At 32.3% G+C, this 17,213-nt stretch overlaps 1 protein-coding gene across 1 annotated transcript in view; it reads left to right on the forward strand.

The window, feature by feature from the left end:
- LOC133324794 (uncharacterized) overlaps positions 1-17,213 on the forward strand; it is a 98,709-nt gene that overhangs the window by 23,431 nt on the left and 58,065 nt on the right. The window lies entirely within an intron of this gene.

Here is a 17,213-nt window from a genome sequence, read left to right on the forward strand (position 1 = left end):
CTGAATTTCGTTTTTCGAAAAAATAAAAGCGGACGGTTTGTGGCGGTCGGTCGATCGATGAGTTGTGATTTTATTTTGAATTTCTTTCTTACTCAATATTTTCAATATAATTTTAAATTCAATTCTCTTCCAATTGAAACTTAAAAATTAATAAAATAAAAAACGCATATAAAAAAATAACCAACAACAATGGTCAATCAAAAATAAATAAAAATACAACGATAATAATAAAATATTGAAAATTCAATACAATGTGATTCCAATTGTGATTATCTTTTTAGAATACTTTACTGTGTGTGCCTTTGTGTATAAAGGTGTGTGCGTGCGTGTGTACGTGTGCAAGCCTATCTCATTCACTCTTCCGCATTTGAGAGAATGATTTGATTCAAACAAACAAAACAAATATGTGATTTTCATTATTTTTTATTTGAAAAATAAAAAATATATTCCTGAAAGTGCAATCTGTTACAAAAGTGCAATTACAAAGTAATTTTTTAAAAATTATTTACAACATTGAGAAAAATATTAAAAAAATATATATATAGAAAAAACATGAAGTTACCCCGACCTGTAAGGCCGTCAAGGAGTAGGCGTGGCTCCAGTTTATTCCAAATGGATTTACAACTATTACTGTTATTGGGATTATGGATATCAAATACAATTATTGGATGTGCAGCAAGTAAGTACATTCTGTTTTTTTTTCAAATTTAATTTTATTTTAATATTTTAAAAAAATTAATGGAATGTTCCACAAACTATGACAATAATGAAGAGAATTATTGGAACGTTAAATATTTTTTATTAATTATTTTTTTAGTGTTTTTATTAATTAACAACAATAAGAAATATAACTTAAATGTTAATCGCAGCATTATTTTCGCACAATTTTCGAAAAATAAATTAAAATAATATCGGAAATTAAATTATTAAAACCGCAGCAGTGATTACACTTTACACTTCCCTTTCAATGAATATGGTTTTTATATCGAGTTGTTGCGGTATATCCGAATTGTAGCAATGACGCTCGCTTTGATTTCATTTGCAATTTAGTAACCAGAACCCATTTCCTGAGATGTATTCCTTAGTGATATTCAGTCATCATACCATAGTGAAGGTGAACGCCTTATTAATAGGGATTACGTACCTTATGTATCATTTTTCGAAATTTAATCTGCCATTAAATAAACATCCAATTTTGAAGCTAGATTTTATGTGGTTCTTGATTCTTTGTTTCAAATCTCAAGGCACAGTCACAAATTTTGAAAAATGGACGTGCCAAAAACAGTAGATGTGCCAATATATAGCGAATGTAAATGTGTTTTTTTTTTTTTATCGATTTTCAACCTTAATACGTATACACTTTAATACGGCAAAAATCTGCCTCATCGAAATATTGCTTTTAAATCCCATGTTTCATTTGGAGTCGATTAACAAATGTCCGTCCGTCTAACTAGCCGGCTGGTGGGCACGATAACTCTAGAAGGGAGTAATCAATTTTATTCAAACTTTGCACGTCATAACATTTCTTCCAAACTTAGTTTAAGTTCGAAGATTCTTCCAATTAGCTTCCCTACACAATGTTCAAAATTGTGCTAAAATTCAATTTTATAATATGCGAACGGACTATCCGATCTGAACTAAACTTTGTACAACCTTTTATTTTTACCAAGCCTGGATCAAGTCTGAAGATGAGACCCATTGACCCACAAAGGGTCAAATTTTTCAATTTTTATAAGTTCAATATTAGGCGAAAGGAATGTTCGATTGGAATTAAACTTTGCCCAACTTATTATCTTTACCAAACCTAGATAAAGTCCGAAGGTAGGACCCATCGATCCTCTCCTTCTGGCACCTCTCCCACAAAGATTTAATCTTTACTAATAAAAGAGTAAAGTGATTGACTGACTTACTGATTGACTGAGTGACATAACTATTCATCAACGCCCATTTTGATCGAAATTTCATCTGAAATTTTGATTTATGATCACTGTGGAGGGGCAGGATTATGGTATGTAGTAAGTTTTGGAATTGGTACTAATACGTACTAAATTTGGTACAATTTGAATTGTGGGTGAACTGAAAGAGTTGGAATCCAGAAACATGGTTTTAGGATCACTGTTGGGGTGTAGGTTTTGGTTAAGTAGGAAGTTTTGGAAATTCGTGCTACTGTGTACTAAATTTGATGCAATTTGAATTATGGGGGGGAATTGTAGGTTTGCTTTAAGTAGGAAATTTTGGAAATTCGTACTACTGTGTACTAAATTTGGTACAATTTAAATTGTGTGTGAACCAATAGAGTTGGAATTTTGAAATTTGAATTTGGAATCATTGTGGGGGTGTAGGATCGGGGTATGTAAGAAGTTTTGTTGGATGGTTGTGGTGGGTACTTATGGAAATAATGTGTGCTAAATGGAACTAAATTTGATAAAATTTGGATTTGGGTTAACGGTTAGAACTCTAATCATGAAATTTATATATATATATATATATATATGTCGGCAAACCCGGCTGAAACCTTTTTTACTTGTTGCTATAGTCAATAAATACTGCTTCGACTCATTTTTTATCTTCTCCGTCGTTGCAACACGCTTTCATTTTTTGTGTCTTCAGTTTTGGGAAGAAAAAAAGTAAGCGGGGGTCAAGTCCTCATTACGATAATTGAGGATAATCGACTTGTAAGCATCTCGTAGACGTCGAATAACCTCACCAGCAAGAATTCATGATGCAGAATCTTCATATTTGACCAAGCTTTTTTCATTGAAAAGTGCGACAATTCTTGTAGCAGAGCCCGACGATCGCATCACCTGCAAAGGAAACTTTGGATATATATAGACTATTTGTTGCAAATAACCAGTTCTGGCTCTACTGATTTTATTTAGATTTAGAACCTCATAAAACCCGCGAAACGGTTGGTAACATATGACCACCACGTAACATACTTTTTTGTAGTGTCCTATGCCGATGGTTTCCATACTCCACTTTACCACTATTTGCGCTCATTTTTCCTCTCTCTCTCTCTCTTTACAAAAACAAATTTATTCCTCCCAAGGAAACAAAAACACAACCACAATTCATTATTCGGTTGTGTTTTGTTTTGGTATCGTTCTCCGCCTCTCCCCTTACTTGGTAACAGTTCATTTAACTACTGCTTCTGTTGCTAACAACAGCCGGCTTCCGGCGGACTCTTACCGATATCTGCATTTGTGTTACAAAATTCGCATATGTATTTTCCAAATTATGTTGATGTAAATGCTAAATACAACATATACAATAAATGTTGATACGAATAGCAATCCCAGCCTATTTTTTAACATTGTATATGGCTGTTCTATTGACGCAGAACATGAATGTGTAAGTTAATAAGAAGAAACGAGAGAAGACATAAGGAAGAAGAGAAAACATAAAATCAAAATAGAAGATTTAAAACGACAAAGAATTTCTGTGCCATAAAAACCCAGCACCACCAAACACAAACACTCCAAACTTGTTTTTATACTCTGTCTCTCTCTGTCTCTCTCTCTCTCTCTCTCTGATGAAAAACCAGCATTTAAAGCTTTATGAATAGAATTCATAAAATGCAGAAGCTACAAATTTTTCTGTCTAGGCACTAAGGGTACAGCAGATTTATAAAAACAAACACTTATGTGGAATTTTTTGCAATAACACGCATAGTTCTCGTTAATTACAAAAAAAAACTACAAAATAACAAGTTATGTTAATTCATATATATGTTAATTTTTTATTTATTAGTCTATGGACATTTTCCTTACAGACTATATAATACAAAGTGTTGTACTTAATATCATGAATTTAAATATATTACAATTTTACTTTTCAATGATTCAGAATTTTTAGAAAAATCAATAAGATTATATAATTCACTAAAATCTTTAGACATTCTTGTTAAGGGATCTGCATTTGAATAATTCATTCTAGAAAATTGAATAGCTAGTGGTACATAATTGCGTGTAGCTCTTTGGGGAATATTAAAGCAAATATTGTTGATTAAAAATCCAGCATTACAGTTGGCAACTTGATGAGGGAAAGTCTACCTGTATATAATGGAAGATTATGAATCGAAAAGTTTATGTTCCGTGAACAGAAAAGTAGAAATTGCTTTTGAACGGACTCGATGCGATCACTGTGTGTAACATATATAGGATCCCATATGATCGAAGAGTATTCCAGTATAGGGCGAACGAACGTTATGTATAATTTTTTTTGTGACATAAGGATCCATGATTATTATATATAAAGTTACAAGTATTCAATGTAATGCTCGTCCATTTGCCAACCTGTTGAAAATCATAAATATTTTAAATCGAAAGTGGGTCCACTTAAATATGCAGTAAATTGTGTATAATATTTCGCTGTTTGTCGTCTTCACTAATTCTGTGATTAAAATTACTTATTTATGTTTTAGAAAAATAGTTACATATTTATTTATTAGTACAAATTTCGCTTAGATCGACTGTGCCAGCTAACTTTGCTGGTGTCGATGTGATAAAAACAACTCGACTCCGAAAAATATCTTTGGCCGGGTCGAACTTTGTTTACCTCCCCTGAACCCAGATTGAGATTCTATTATTACAGACTAACACTGGCAGCTCTTTATCGAATTATAATTTTAATACAAAATATTTCTTGGTCCTGATTCAACCATTAACAAGAGATTATAAGCGTTTGTAGTTGATAAGTCAATTGTTATGTGAAGTATTTCAATATGCAGGACTGAGGACAATCCTTACCTTATTTCAATCAATCACTGTTTTTTGATGTCCATTAGTTTTGAACTGATTGACATGTCTTAATATCATATTGAATATTTAAACCTCGTTAATTGTTTTTCATTACAGTGAAGCCTACCTTTACAAAAAATGCAGCTTAGATATTCTCGTTCTAATACTATCCTCTTAGTAGGGAAAAATAATCTACACCACGATCTATAAAACTGATAATTTCCAACAACTTGTTGATTTTCTTTTCAATGCTTACTTTTTTTCAAACATAAATAATCACTTCTTTAAAATACAATTTCCATATCAACATTTGTGGTGTTGAATACCAAATGTGTGGCTGTGAAAAAGTACTTAGGATGCCATCATTGCGTCAAATGGTGATGGTGGTTCAACTAATGCCTGTATCCAGTTACACAAATACAAAAAACCACAAAGAAAATAATTAGAAGTGTCTAAAAGTGACCTCCTACACTTTCTAATAAACAAAAAAATGTATTTGTAATTTTTTGGTATACAGTGAGTGACACACCTTATCAGTAGTGGTCATTCTTCGTTTTGTTTTCGGGGGAAATGCCAAAAAAAAATAAACATTCCAAAAACAAAACAAGATATCACTTAAAAATTCTTCCTCTTCCTATTCGGAGTGTGTATCAATCAAGTCCAGTTTGCCAGCTACCTAACAACCAGTTAATAGAATTATGTGCAAGAAGCAGCAGCAATCTCCTGCTCTCCGGACATTGTGTAAATATTAATGCATGTTTGTGTGGATGGATGGATGGATCGATGGCTGGCTGGGTCCATATGTACTACTAATCACACTGCATTCAGTAGCTGGATGGCTGACTGGCTGCTTGTATTATTCGTGATAAGGTTTATTCTGTGTACTGATATCAACAAAACAAAAACAACAGCTCGACAAAAAACGGCAACGCCAACCAGTCAGCCGGCCTGCCAGCAAGCTGCGATTGTACCCTAACTTTTTGTCGTAATCTTATGTTGCCTTTTGTTTTCATTGTTTTGTTATTATTTGTTGTTTTTTTTTTTTTATTTTACACAAAATAAATTCATAATCACAATTCTGTATTTTTTTTCTAAAAATAGATTTATTTAATTGTATTTAATTTGCTTGGCCCGCAGCCATTTGCTGGTTGGCTTCGACGGACAGCCTGTTATCCAAATGGCCTGTAATATCTGAACTTCATTAAACATAAGTAAATAATTTGATATTAATGTTGGTTTGGGAGGAGGAATAGCGAACTGTGCAACCGCACAATAATATTGTGAACAAGAATTAGGAATTTCCCATGGATTTGTTTTTTAAATTTTGAAATTTGTTATTTTTATAGAAAAAATCGATTGTAGGTCCCTTGTCTTTAAAAAAAAATGGATCATTTACTTTATTGCACAAAAATACTGTCCTTTGGTCATAAATAATTAATCCTGCAGACAATATCGGACTTAATTTATAAACGAACCTTGGATATCGTTCGAATCTATATTAAAAATGGCTTAGCTTCAAATATTTTTTTGAGGACCAATGACCTATATTGAATATTTTCTGCCACAAATCCCAAAGGCCAAACTACCGCCACATTGGTCAAAAAAAGTCTCTAGGACTAAAAAAAAGAGAATTCTGCTAGAATCTTCAAAATATCGTTGGCTCAACATGTAAAGGCAATAGATCCATATTTTATAATTTTATAGGAGAGACAAAAAAATAACCAGCAATATGTGATAGATTGGACTTAGCGCCTTTAATCATCATTACAAAAAACCACAACAAATATATATAATTGTTATAAATCTATGGTTTATTAATTATTGAATATGTGTATGTTAAAATCTCATATTCTCGAAAAAAAACGGACTTATTGCCATTTCATGATAGGGCAGCGATATGCCAAATATTATTATTTTATAGTGAAATTTTACAAGGAAGTATTTTACGCCAAACGAACTGCAATACAAAACCAGTAAGGAAAGTAGTAAAGTCGGACGAGGCCGACTATATGATACCGACTATGCCAAATTTCGTGCAAATCGAAAGATATATTTGGACTTTGGTGCACAATTTACATTAAATCGGACGAAAATATATATGGGACCTATATCGAAACCGATTTTCACGAAACTTGGCAGACATCACTCTAGGCTCAATTCAGTACGTTATGCCAAATTTCGTGCAAATCGAAATATATTTAGGGACTTTGGTGCACCATTTACGTTAAATCGGACGAAAATATATATGGTAGCTATATCTAAATCTGAACCGATTTTTCCCAATTTCAATAGGGTCCTCCTTGGGCCAAACAAATGAGCTGTGCCAAAGTTCATCCAAATCGTATTATAAATGCGACCTGTACTTTGTTTACATTTTAATACCAACAGAGGGACGGACGGACGGACATGCATAAATCAACTCATAAAGTGATTCTATGCATATTCTCCAAAGGAACCATGTGTCTATATCATTTCCCTTTGCCTGTTACAAACATATGCACAAAGACATAATACCCGGTACCACAGTGTGGTGAAGGGTATAAAACACGTACATCGATTGGAATTGCGATATTAGGTTGTAAAAGTTTTGGGTTTAATATAAGTTCCGCCGACCTGATATTTTTATACCCCCACAACAAAGTGCACATTTTGTCAAATTAGGGCAACTTCGTCAAAATATGGACCATGGACTAAGATAAGGTAATACACGGATCGATATATTAAATTCTCTGTGAAGAAGTTTTTTTAACCACCAAGAATCCGTCAAAGTTAAGCCACGTAGGTAGAAAAATGTGTCTTAGACTTGCAAATGCCAAAATTGGACTGGGTCATTATATGGAGTCTATGTCAAAATATTGACCCATATAAAAATGGTCTCATACCAGTTAAGGTCGAGGGTATAAAAAGCGAATTCGTATAAGAAAATTCTGAATCTTTTAGTTTCAAACCAGTGTTTTCCTATTTATTTATTTATTTTTTTTTTTTTTTTTGAAATTTTTTGTTTTTGATTGATTATTAAAATCGGGATTAAAGTTTTTTACTATAAAAATATATTTAAAATAATGACAAAGAAAAATAAATAGCAAATAATTCCCCGGCCATCACGTGTGTTTCAGTGGACCCTTTATTATCTGTTTTTTTAATGTTGGAATCCTAATGGAAATGGTTATTTACTGCTTTCAATTGCTTGTGAACAATGAAATATTTCCATAATTTATTTCTTTCCATTAAAATGTGTTGACCACCCCAATCCAGCTGCCTGGGTCATCATATGTTGTTGACATATTCGAAATAATTTGTATGTAAATTTAAAAATCTTCATGCATGACCACAAATCGAATATCGATAATTTATATTTAAATTTAATATGGTTCAACCGTGAATAACAGTAGGATTATTTTCACCCTCAGTGCAACCATTTTTTTCTAAATACGAGGGCGGTTCGGAAACTTCTTAGCCTATCAATGAAAGTGAATAGTTAGTTTTTTTCAAAAATATTTTTATTTTTCAATACAATCTCCTGAAACTTTAATACGCTCAGTCCAACGCTTTTCTAGCAATTATATCCCTGGATTAAACTAGTTTTCCTCAAGGTCTTCAAAATAGTGGTTTACAACTGTAATTGCATCTTCATTTGAGGTAAAACGCTTGCCAGCAAGGAATTTTTTAAATTTGGGAACAAGTAAAAGTCACTGGGAGCTAAATCAGGAGAATAAGGTGGGTGGTCAAGCAACTCGTACTTCAATTCGTTGATTTAACCATTGTTAAAATGCTCTTGTGCAATGGTGCGTTGTCTTGATGATCAACAATTTTTTTTTTGTGCTGTAAGCCAGGATATTTTTCTCGAATTTGTACATTTTATTGATCCAAAAGGTACGCTGAATTTATTGTTTTACAAAAACCGTTGCCACAACCTTACCAGCCGATTGATTTTTTTGCCTTCTTTGGGGCACTTCCTCCAGCTTCAGTCCATTGTTTGGATTGTATTTTTGTCTCTGGAGTAATGGTGGATTGATGTCTCAACAACAGTTATGAAACGACGCTTAAATCCATTTTATTTCGCTTAAAACGATCCAAACAAGCTAGAAAATGTTATTGAATAATCTTGGTAGAATTTCGAAACTGTATTTGTTGTACATTAGAGGTTTGGAAAATGTTCAATAGAGGTCCAAATTTGTAATATAGGTCCAATATAGCTATACTAACAGTTTTGGAAATGTTAAAATTGAAATACCATTTTTAATTAATTTAAAATTCTAAACTGAGGATAATCTACATATGGGCATGTCCCAAAAGAAGTTAAATCACGTGATGCTACGGCAAAAAGTACAAAGAAAGACAACATTTGTCATTTTTTCTTCTAGATCATGAGTGACCCAGAAAAATCCTTCTCAAAAAAAGACAGGCGAACTTTTGAAAGTGCCATAATAATACTTGATATTTCGTTTTTTAGTTAAAAGTTTAAAAGTTTCACCCAATTCGCAAGGTTTTCCTATTATTAGCATTTAAAGTGGCGTGAGTGACCGCTCTTTTGTGGCTTTCATTTCAAAAATACAAATCGGTGGCTCTCACTTATTCATCGCTACTAAGCATAAAATGCAACAAAAATAGTGGTGTTTGATTTATCTAACATATAATTTTTTGCACTTGAAAGTCGTGTAAGTGACCGCGGTCCACGTTTGGTATAGCTCCTATATTACATTACTTTCAATTATTCGGTATTTTGGGCACGTGGGTAGCATATCTGATCAAAAATGCTCTACCTTTTATGATAGCCCCCAAAACCATTGGCTGTAATTTTAGTACTTAGATTCTCATTGGGTAGAAATATTGACTCAAGTTTTGGAGTAGGCCCCATATAACGGTATTCCTCATTATTTGTTAAAATTTATACCAAAAATTTTCAATGGTATAGTTCATCGCATAAAAGTTCCGATCGATTTTAGGATATTGAATATCCGCCCCCTTATGGTGAAAATTATAAAACCTGCGTCCCGTCAAACGCCAAATAACGCCAGAAATTTATTCTTTTAAAAAGAAGTGAGTTAATGAAGTTTAAAAAAAGCGACCGTAACTTTGTTTATAAAGACTTTTTATACAAAAATATAACACGCTAGACTTCTGTTAATGAGGAGAACAAATTAAACTAGTCATAGACCATCTTGAAGTATTCTTCTATAGAAAATAAATGCTAACGTGGACATTTTCTTTAAAAAATATAGGCGTAAATCAATATACAGAAAAAATATATGTCAGAAAATTATACCCCTGCTGAAGAGTATTCCTGTATATAGATAAAAAGCAATTAGGTTTTCTCAATAGTATATATAGACCATAGAATGGAGATCGGAATATATATATATATATATATATTTTCTTGATCAGCGCAAAATTCTATGACGATCCGTCTGTCTGTTGTAATCACTCTAGCTTCTAAACGAATTAAGATAGATCGCCAAAATGTTGCTTAGAGTCTTTTGTCTGCAGGCAGTTCGAAGATCGGCTCTATAGGTCCACGTTTAGACATAGCCCCCATATAAGGGTAACCCCCAATTTTCGATATTTTGGGGTTCTTGAGGGCGCTTTTCAACCGAATTAGCTGAAGTTAGGTTATTATTGATTACCAAATATCTCCACTAAAAATTATAAATATCAGTATACTTTTTCTGGTAGCTCCCATATAAAGGTAGCCCCCAATTTACAATATTCTGGGGGTTTGATCGCATTTTTCGCCCGAATTTACTTTAATTTAGTACTTTGAGTTCTTATTGGGTAGCAAATCTCTCTACTAAAAATTATAAATATATATATGGGCAATATTGCCAATTTTTTAACATAGCTGAAGCGGAGGTTCACCCCCTTATAACTCGGGAACTACTTAAGTATATGAAAAAAAGTGAATAGTTTTTGGTTAATTGATCTGTCGTTGCAAACTGTTCATGATATTGACCCCCAAACTTTATTTTGGTGGAAGCTGTGTCTACTTTAATGTAAAAAAATGTGTAAAAACAGGTTGAGGCGAACCAGTTTTTTTATGTTCTCTATTCGATTTAAAATGTATATTTCAAAATATTATTTTATTTTAAGATTTATTCCTTTTTATAGAATTCTAAGATTTATCGGAAGGGTCTTGATATAATCCGCAAGGCGTATACTTATACACAAAAAGTGATTATTATTATATATGTCAATTTTTCGGCGAAATTCGGGTAAAATAGCAAAATAACATCAACATTTTTTTCTGAAATTTCTTGTATACATTTAAAAAAATAAATATGATGACATTATTTTTTCGAACCAAAAACAAATATTTTTCCTCAATATCTTGTTTTGTTGTCGCTTTGATTTAGAAACCGCTACACGGACTTGTGCGATTTTGATATCATTTGATTCATCATGGTGCTTAGATTATGTAGATATTTTTAAATTAATTTTTAGGTGTGTGTATGTCATTAATATAATGAAAATATTGATGTAATCTGCTATACCTTTTTTTATTTTTCTCATATTTCGCGAATATGTGCAACTTTATCGTGATTATTATAATATATTCATATTCTTATTTTATGGAGGAAGATATATATCAACGTTTTTGGTCAATATAATAATCGGCGCAATTTTAAGATTTTTTTCTTATACCCAAAATTAAAACCTCGATAACTTTTGCGCGCATCAACCAAAAATTTGATCGCGAACGGTTTCGGAGTCAGAAAATTTTTCTCTATATGTGTACCAAAAATAATTGATGTGCCACAAAAACAAAAACGCTGATTTTTTGAAAATGGAATATTAAAAAATAGTATGTGGTTAACCGCAATTGTAACTAAAAAAAGACCAAACGTGTTCTATGTAACATTTTTTTTTCTAAAATAATAATAAAAAGCAAAATACTTTTTTGTGATAAACATTTTTGGGTTATTTAGCCGCCGTTATGGAATATTTGGCTGCTGAAGTTTTGTAATTGGCTGGTAATGCTGCTCGTGACAACAAGAATACTCGTATCATTCCCCGTCACTTGCAATTGGCCATCCGTAATGACGAAGAATTGAACAAATTGTTGTCTGGTGTTACTATCGCCCAAGGTGGTGTATTGCCAAACATCCAAGCTGTTCTCTTGCCCAAGAAGACCGAAAAGAAAGCCTAAATTATTGCGAAAGGTATTATGGAGTGAATACAGACCATCGTATAAAACACAAAAAAAAAAAAAATCCATAATAATAAAAAGCAAAATACTTTTTTGTGATAAACATTTTTGGGTTATTATGCAGACCAATAGGTCTTTCGCTGTGATTCTTGCAGAAATACGATCTAAATATGTCCACAAATGTACTCCATCATACATAATTCATTTTACATCTTTAGTTAGCTGGCTTTAGGCGTATATATTGCAATTTTTTCAAATATTTATTGAGGCAAAATACTTATTACACTCACTGTATATATATATATATATATATATCATTTTTCGGGTAGCCCCCATATAACGTTACCCAATTTTTGGTATTTTGGGGTTCTTGAGCGCGTTTCTCGCTGTAATTTGGAATTTTGTAGTCGTATAATGTAACCAATCTTCATCCCAAAAATATTAATATTCGCCCTCTTTTAGGGGTAATCCCCATATAACCCCCTCTTTTATAATAAAATAGTTACCAGATTTGTTCCGTGTGTTGGGGTTGTCCCCATATAGGCTTACTCTGCCACAGTATGGGGAATGTTTTTTACTCGAAATTGTCAGTTTTTACCCTACAAAGTATGGAATTCTAAGACGATTTTGCGATCTGTTGTGATTATTCCGCCTTCTAAGGATATCGTGATAAAAAAACTCGAACCTGTCCACGTTTTGATGGTTTCAGATTTTAGAAAAGGATCTCCATTAAAAATTGCTGAAATTTGTATTTGGTGCACATAAATCGGTTTGTAGAATTGTCGGTATAGGTCCACCTTTTTGGTATGCTCCCTATTTTGTCAATTCAAAGTTCAGCCCGGCCAAACTTAACGTTTTATTTCACATGCTTAAATTAAGTTAAATTCATTATAAATTTTATACAGTTTTTTCAATTACTAAATATTTAGATATATATTTTTTTGCATTGGAAAAAGTTATCCTCCGCTAAAGAAATTTTATTTTAAACAGTTTTTTTTTTATATTTTCACCCGCCAAAAAATGCGTGTGGTCTTCAATGCAGATGGGCAGGCATTCAGCCAATTCACATGCAAAATTTCTGGGAACTTTTTTACGTTTTTCGTTTTTAAATTTCCCATACCATTTGCCCCGCAAATAACCGTAATGTTATTTATGGGCGAATTTCAAACTGGCGGACTTTCTTATCAAATCGAAATCTATAATTCATGCAGTGGTGAAAGAAGAACGTGCCTGTGCCAAAACTTCGCCGGTGGACATTTGAAGGCGGCGGACTCAATTGAAAAAAAGAAGAAGAAATTCAACAATAACAAAAACAGAATGAGACAAATTGATGTCAGTTCATTGATAAATGATGATGTTCGGACCATGGCTGGTGTTGCATTCAATTAATTAATTTGTAATGCAGAAACTGAAACTGTGTCACAATCACACTCACACACACACACGGGCGCAACGACATCTGGCTAAACATTCAGCTAACTAACAACTGGCCTAGCCTAACTAAGCGTAATGTTTTTCCAACGAATCTTCACTTCTGTACATACACACTCACATATCGGTAACATCGATCGTATCTGGACTTTGTACTGTTTTTTTCTATGTGCACGAATTGAAAACTTGGACACCTCCAATGAACGATATTTCAATTTTTCCTCCTGGCCATCGCGATGGCCAGTAGCAAAACAATTTACAACGCCTGCCACAGCGAAAGAAAACTGTCGTTGCTGACACCACAGATCATTTTATTTGATTTGTTGTGAATGCGTGCCACAAATTTATAATAGATGTAGATGCATTGCCTCCCACTCCTTGGTGCTATGAACAGGCCAATTGTGGACTATTCACATTCACGTCAATTGAGAATTATTTTTTTTTCATTTTTTGTTATTACATTTTCCATAATGAAAAAAATAATACAATAATCATGATTTGCTATTATTTTATTGTTTCTGTTATTGTTGTTGTTGTTCTAATAATATTCATTGCTCTCGTTTGAACGCAAAACACGAATAAATTATCACATTTGTGTAAATCAATTTTATTTTATTTTCATTTATTTACTCCAGCCCATTTATTGCAAATTTGTTTAAGAAGAATTTTTTGAATCTATCACACATACATAAATAAAATCCCAATTGTTTTACGGAAAAAAATTTGACCTTTATTATTTTTTCTATAGAAAAAAAAATTGATATCCGTTATTTCCTATAGAGAGAAAATTTAATTGAGTTTTTCTATGGAAAAAATCTACTTCTTTTACTTTTTTTTTGTAGAAAAAATCGATCTCCGTTGTTATTTTCTATAGAAATAATATTTTTTATAGAAAAAGATCATCTCGTTTTTTCTATAGAAAAAAATTCAAACTCTCATTTTTTACATAAAAAATCGACATCTCTTATTATTTTCTATAGAAAAAAAATTCAGCTCCTCTTATTTTTTTCTATGAGAAAAATTGACCCCCTCTTATTTTTTCCTATAAAAAATCGTCCTCAGTTATTTAACCACACTGTGGTACAGAGTATTCTGTCTTTGTGTATATGTTTGTAACAGGCAAAAGGAAACTAGATACACCCATGGTTCCTTTTGAGAACCATGGGTATATCTAGTCGATTATGCATGTCCGTCGATTTATGCATTTCCGTCCGCCAATCACTATTGAAATTCGGTTGAGATATAGATATAGCTCCCATATATATTTTCGTCCGATGTCATGTAAATGGTGGACCAAACTCCCAAAATTAGTCCGATTGAGACAAAATTTTACACAGAGTATTGTATTAGGTCTGATAGATATATGCCAAATTTCAGATTTATATATAGCTCCCATATATAGTTTTGTCCGATTTTTTTGTAAATTGAGCACCAACTGCCAATATTGGTCCGATTGAGACGAAATTTTGCACAGAGTACTGAATTAGGTTCAGATTGATGTATGCGAAGTTTTGTTGAAATCGGTTCAGAGTTAGATATAGATCCCATAATAGTTTCATCCGATTTTATGCAAATGGAGCACCATACTGCCAATATTGGTCCGATTGAGACAAAATTTTACACAGAGTACTGAATTAGGTCCAGATTGATATATGCCAAGTTTTGTTGGAATCGGTTCAGATTTAGATATAACTCTCATGTATTGATTCGGCCGAAGTGTGAAGTGTATCATATAGTCGGCTTCGCCCGACTTTTGAACTTTCCTTACTGGTTTTTTCTATAGAAAAATATTTGACCTCTTTTATTTTTTTCTATAGAAAAAATATTTGATTTTTCTAAAGAAAAAATTCAACCTCTGTTATCTTTTTCTGTAGAAAGCAATTCGAAGTCAGTTATTTTTTTCTATGTAAAAAAATCGACTTCAGTTTTTTTCCTATAGAAAAAAATTCGACCTCAATTATTTTTTTCTATAGAAAAAAATTAATCTCAGCAATTATTTTCTATAGAAATATTCGACATCAGTTATTTTTTCTATTGAAATAAAATCTGACATCATTATTTTGTCTATAGGAATAATCCGACATCAGTTTTCTTCTATAGGAAACTATACGACCTCAGTTATATTTTTCTATATAGAAAATCAACCACTGTTAGCTGAGCTATTCTTTTTTCTCAGTTATCTGTGGTCTATCAAGGAGTGTTTTTGCGACTCTTACGAATCGAAAGTATCGAATGTCATTTCATTTTGCTTTTGTGGTTGTTTTGCAATTCCAGAGAATTCATTAGCCTTGGATGTTGCAGACAGTGTACAATAACAAAAACAACAACAACAACAACAGAATATCATGCCGACATTAGATCATCCTCACAGCTTCATAGCTTCTTTTTGTTTGTTTTGCAATGTTAAAGTCTCGTCGTACACAGACTATCATCATCTCAACCAGCCAGTCAATCAACGCCGCACCATTCCGCCGCATGCCACTGTCGCTGGAAAAGAAAGTTCAAATTCAATCAACGACTGCTTCGTTGCAGATATTGTTATTGTTGTTGTCACACATAGCTTACCAATACCAACCAACCACAACAATAACAATAATATTGAATATTTTATTAAATTGCATTATGACCAAGGGGCTGATTTTACTAAAGAGCATCACTAGACATGGGTATTTAATTTCAATATTTTACGTCACATTGTAAAAGTAGCGATGGGAGAATATCTTCTAAGAACCGCCAATACAGAATGGGTTATATATACATAGAAGAATTTACGTCGGTCTTCTTAAGAGGACCTAATGTAATTTAAATGTTTTTCAAAATAATCCACATTCAAGCCTTTAAGGGAAACCCCCCCCCCCCCCCCCATTCTCGATTTGAATTTTTTAAGATTTTCAATGGGCTGGTAAATCAATACCAATGCTTTTTAAGGTTTGTAACTTTGCACATATATAATTGAAGATTTAAAAAAGAAGAAAAATAATTTACAAAAAATTTTTGTTATTGTTTTGTTGTTGTTTTTTGTAATTAAAGAAAATATTTTTGATGGCGGGCATGATAACTCCTCACTGGAACATCGGAATCCGAAAAAACGGTGTTAAAAAATATGAACTAGGATTATATATTCGCTCTAAAATTAACAAAATGGTACCTTTGAAAAATATTTTTGGAAAATCGCTGATTTTTGACCAAAAACCAAATTAAAAAATAAGGAAGATCTTCACCGATTGGCTTTATCCTAGTTCATACGAGAGCTATACACTCCCAGAGAAACGATGCAAAGTTTGGAACCGATTGGATTATTAGTTTTTGAGTTATCGTGCCCGCCATTCGCAAAAAAATGTTTAGAGAAAAACGCGTTTAAAGTTTGAGAAACCCTTTAGCCGTCACTTGATGCTGACACACTAAATCGGATATATCTTCAACAGTTCTTGAGATCTCCACTTGAAATTTTGTAGAGACATTCTTTAATCAGTGTAGATTCGAATTATATCAACAAAAATTTTGACCCCGAGAATGGGGGGGGTCCCCTTAAACCTTTTTTAAGAAATACATGTCCTGAAAAAATTCACATCATTTCAAAATATATTTAAATCAAATTAAAAAAAATTAAAAAATATATATTAAAAAAAATTATTTTAAAAAATCCAAACCGTATATTGTTAAAAATCAAAGACACGATTTTTTTTTCAATCCACGCCTTGAAAAAAATAATTTTGAAACATCCTTATTTTTAAGTAAATTTTTTAAATCCAAAAATTGAAAAAAAAATATTTTTTAAAAGTAATGTATATTTTTTTAGGAATCCACCTCTTGACGTCGAACCTTGAAAAATAGATTATATTCTGTGACGTTTTCCTATCGGGTTTTTCAAGCCATTCTTTCAAACATATCTTCTATAT

This window comes from Musca vetustissima, unplaced genomic scaffold (genome assembly GCF_032173495.1).
Source record: "Musca vetustissima isolate MV318-11 ecotype Yass unplaced genomic scaffold, APGP_CSIRO_Mvet_v1 utg665, whole genome shotgun sequence".
NCBI classification, from domain to species: domain Eukaryota; kingdom Metazoa; phylum Arthropoda; class Insecta; order Diptera; family Muscidae; genus Musca; species Musca vetustissima.